The following is a 5,560-nucleotide window of genomic DNA, read 5'->3' as shown; positions in this document are numbered from 1 at the left end:
ATAAATGTACATATATATGTATACTTACGTACATTATCGGCGCATTCTACCACCACCTCCACCACTTCCACCATCGCCACTATACCGTCACCTCCACTGAATGATAAACACACACACACATTCATACATACATACATACATATACCACGTAGGTCTGTCGAGCGGGATTTCGATCATCGAGACAGAAATCCGTGCATTGTGTGCGATCGAACACCGAGAAAATAATATTTTATTTTATTCCACGCCACGCACATGCACTCGCCGCCGCCGCAGTCTTACATATCATATTATTATTACATTGTATTCCTTTGTCCTGCGCGGGACGCGACTATCCAGCAGGTGGTTGTGGATATATTATATTATTATATGTAAGAAGGAGAAAAAATACCATCACATCTCATGATGGTTATACGTTTTATTGTATATACACGTGATATATACATACTTGTATTTTGAGCGTACTTATATATTGTATGCATTTACAGGGTGTCTGGGCGTGGCATTTGTCTCCTTGTTTATACATGTCCAAATCTGCTGCAGATAGAAGGGTCCAAGCAAATTTTGGTTTTTGTTAGCTATAGCTACTCTCGGGTAGGATGTAGAGTCTCCGTAATATTATTATCACCTTTATTGTTGCGTCATAATTTTAAAGTTCCTTATTTTTATTCACGTGATAATTTATATATTATCTGTACTATATTATTATAATATTATTTAGGTTTCAAAAACTTTACTGCAGCTGCTAATGAGATCCCTTGAAAGAATGATGCGGGTATTGCGAATAAAGAACAATTTTTATCTTCTTCGTAACATTACTATACAGGTGTACCTACTAAATTATGTCTTGTTAAAATATGTCCATATTATTTGTGATTATTTCAAAGCTATTTTTATATGTAAATATGGTGTTATTGTAATGTAACCACTGCCCATTGAGGAGCTATCAGCCCGTTCTTAATTTTAACAAATAAATAAACTACCCGGTTAGATTAGGGTAACTCTAAAACAAATGACCGTAGGGACATGACATTTTGACTGAATGTTTATAATTGCATTTCCTATACACCATAACATTTTCCAAATATTTTGACTTATTTTAAACTATTTACGGACATTGTCAATTTCTATTTTTTTAAGTTTTTTTTTTATAAATATCAATAAAATTTTATCTGTTGAGTAAAAAAGCTTGAAAATTTAATAGAAGGCTCCTAGGTTATTGTTTCAAAGGCAGATGAAAAAAATTAAAAATCCTTAGGCACAATTTTTTTTAAGAGTTCAAATTTTGACAAAATTTATAAAATTTATAATTTAATAATTATTTTGTAGTTATATATGTATAAAATGTTCAACTTTTATAGCTAAGGATTGAAAATTGAAAACAAGGCTCCACATAAATAGGTAATTTATAAATTACTTTATTCACCTTAATAATATCAAATATACTTTATTATTATTTGTGATTATTATCTGTTATAGTAGTATATGTATAATGTATATTATACTATATACCTAAGACATATGACTTTTTACTTATAACTTATAACACAATATATCATGACGTATAATACATAATATGTATATTATATTGTGTTCGTATTTATATTTTTATTTGATTTACAATCTGTATTTTATACAACTAACAATTAATTATTATTTCCATTATTAATTAGTAATTAGGAGTAAAGTATATATGTGTTCACATTTATATTTATATTTATAGGTTTTTTTTCCGTTAGGTTTTTTTTCTAGGCTTTTTTTTCCACGATTTGGGTAACTATTTTCGCGTTAATATTTATCGATTGTGAATAGCTTTAACTTTGTTCGTTTTATAATTTTATTATCAGGTAACACATTACAAATAGTAAATACTATGTAGTATATTTATACAGTTCCAACTTTTAAAATAATAAAAACTCATAAAATTCATGTTATAACCACAATATAACAAGTGTGTATTAACTGTGGACTTACGAGTTTTTGGTTTTGAGTATTATCTAGTGAAATACCCCGAATAATTATATATAGTATAGTAATAACTAATATTCAATAATCTGAAAATGTCAGCGTTTCGACTTCTGAGGAGCCGAGGAGGTTTTGTCGTGTATCCGACGAACTATAGAATATAATATAGGTGTAATAATCGCACGCGTTCGGCCGCCTTATACGATATTGTGCATGTGATCACATGTATAATAATATCCAAAATCATGTTTTGAAAATAACATCGATTTGAAAACTTCACACGTCGACACACCCTGTACAGAATAATGCCGTCGGGATTAAAAATAAACAACCCGATCGTACGTGTCCGTGTGGCGCGGCGGCGGGCCGAAGACGGAGACGTTTATTATTATAAATTGTACGATCGTGGTGCGTGCGTGCGCGTTAAGCCGGAAATTCGACGGGGTAGTCGCTGCGGAGCACACAATACGCGTTATTATGTATTATTATACGACTCGGACACACACATACCTACACACCTACCCTATACACGTATAATAATATAATACAATGTGTATAATGTCTGTACTCTGATAACGACGACGACGACGACGACGACGGTGGCGGTGCGGTGACGATAAATACAATATATTAATATTGCCTCCCCTCCGCCGCAGGTGGCTTATTAGCACAAAAACGGTCGTCTGTCCGTGTGTGTATGACAATAATAATAATAATAATAATATATTATAGTGATGCCCCCGTGGAATTTTTTTTTCCGATTATACGCATCATAAATAGCAGTGAGCTGCGATGCTGCTGTTGTAGGCATAATAGTACTTCTTATTCGGGGCGGACGCACGTCGATTTTTATATTGTGATTATACCGATTATTGTCGAGTCGATATAATAGAATACAAACTATATATTATTATATGTCATTGTGATACGAACGACGACGAAACGGAATTTTAAATTATTCAACTGTGGTGGTCATCGGTGGGGTATTGATAAATTATTATGAATATTACATTATATTATTATACTTGATATTTTATTTTATATATTTATTTATTTATTTATTTATACACATGATATACGGGTTGGCCCCAATTCGTATGATAAAGCTAAACAGACAAACTAAGATTTAGCCAGTTTAAAAATGTGTAAAAAGTAACAATTATAAAAAAATAAAAAGTAAGTTAATTAAATCGAAATAATTTGTATATAAGAATAGTAATATATTACCAACACTTATAATAGTAATAATAATAATGAACCAAATGAGGTTGGCCAACTTCATCATTTTATACAAAGGATTCTTTCTTAGCGATAACGTACAGGTTAAATGGGTTTAGAAAAAAAATTGACATTGACAGACGATAGTGTATTCCACTATAATACTGGAGCATCTGTGTCATAATCTTAGACATGAACACAAAATTACTATTCTTTCAGCTGATGACTTAAGTCAAGGGCACGAAGAAAAGAAGAGTTAACATGTGATATTTAGCACATATTGGGTATATTATTATAATTATAGTCACATCGATAGTGTACCAGTTCAAACGTGACATTCTGTAATGCAATTTCAATAAAAAAAAATTGGATGCGCTAAAGCCCCTTATTTTTTCAGTTAACAAATAGTATGCCATTTTTAGCATAAATTACGAGGGCGCTAATTTCAAAATTTGTGGTGATAATCACTCCCGTACCGCAAATCCCTCTCGCCAAATTGCGCCTGTAGACTGATGACACTGATCGGCGGAAACAACAACGCGTTCAAATTATTTGTCCACGGAAACGCGGTTTTTTGATTCTGTTAATTTTACACAAGTCACACGTCCGTGGATCGTTTGGTATAAACCGTTGTGTACGGTTAACACAGCTACGTACTCAGTCATGTGACGTTTATCGTATCCTGATTGGCCGTGGTAATCATGGTGGCATTCACTAACCATGTGTTGTACCAGAAAATGTCCAGAGTTGGATGGACCGGGCTCAATTTTCAGACACCAACACGACACATGACATACCGATAGCTGATTTGAACGCGGCTTTACGAGTATAGACCATGAATCAGTGTTTCCCAAATGATGTGCCGTGAAAATGTAAAGGTGTGCCATGAAAACTTGAATTGTTTAATGTTATATAATATAATGACCACTCTGGCTATAATCGTACTTTTAAGAAACCAAAAAATGTCCACTGTGAAATGAGAAGCGCTTTGACTTTGCGATATTCTTTTTAATTTTTTCCAAACGGCAATCACTTTTTTCACATGTTAAAAAAATACAAATTATATTGCATTTTAATATTCTCCTCGTTATTTTATGGTAAAATTTAGTTTCTTAACAACATCTGTATGTACCTACCTATATACTTCATACTTCTTTGCCGAGTCTTTTATTTATAATTTTATAATTTCACAACAGCTATATAACCATATATGGTAAATACGTAAGACTAATATTTTAAGTTATTTTTTATAATTATATACTTACATTTTTAGATTTTCCTAAAATGTAATTAAAATTGCCTATACAAAACCCCTTCAGATCTGGTGTGTGGTTACCACTTTAGCTTTAAATGCATAACATAATATAGAGTGTCTGTTCATCAAACTCCGGAAACAATTTAAACTTCTAACTGTTGATTTTAAATTCAATTTTCGATCATTTGATTTGGTACCCGCGCTACCATTGTGACTTAAAACGGGATAATGAGTAATGACTCAGATATAGCTTATACCCAAATATTGAAACAATTTAACTTAAGTATAATATTGTAATATTTTCTAGATTCTAGGTATAATGAATAATTTATTAAAATATGATATGATATAGAACACAAAAAATCAAGCAGTCACAACTCGAGCAAAGTGAAGACAGTTGGAATTTATGGATGGTGTTCATAAAATCATGCGGGATCATTCATAATATTATAATATTATTATAATATCCCTCTCTCTCTCACTATACATCTCTAACCCTCACTCTGTAATCGAGATAATACAAAATGTAAGTATATAATTAGGGTTCTGAATTTGAAATATTTCAAAATTGAAAATTTCACTTTTCTTGAAATATTTTAATGAAATTATGAAAAATATTTTCTCTTCTTTTAAACGTGTTTGGTTATAGATGATTATAAATGATAATATATTGATTATACACTTAGAAATAAAGAAAAACATATTATTTGTGTTGATTTATTATTTCATATTTGTATATTCTATATGTAGTGCTGAAAAATATTCCTAATATTATTTTGAGAGTAAAAACATTTTTTTAGGAGTTTTAAAATATTGTTGTATGCGGACCGTCAGTGATCAAAAATATAATGGTTTGAAATAAAGTTTAAGTCAATTTCAACCAGTAAATGAAATAATAGTGTATATTTTCAGTATTTATTAAGTGTACAAAAGTCGTATACTCTTTTATTTAATACTTAGATCATATTTTGTATATTGTAAAAGGTCACGATTCACGACTGTTAAAAAGAGTGGTTTATGTCTATATACATTGTGAATATAATATAATATAATTATAATATAGTATAATATGCATTCGCAGAGCCATGGCTCTCAACAATATGTTATGATGTTGAGTTGGTTTAT

This window comes from Metopolophium dirhodum, chromosome 5 (assembly GCF_019925205.1).
Source record: "Metopolophium dirhodum isolate CAU chromosome 5, ASM1992520v1, whole genome shotgun sequence".
In the NCBI taxonomy this organism is placed as follows: Eukaryota; Metazoa; Arthropoda; class Insecta; order Hemiptera; family Aphididae; genus Metopolophium; species Metopolophium dirhodum.
This window is presented reverse-complemented; position numbering follows the sequence as displayed.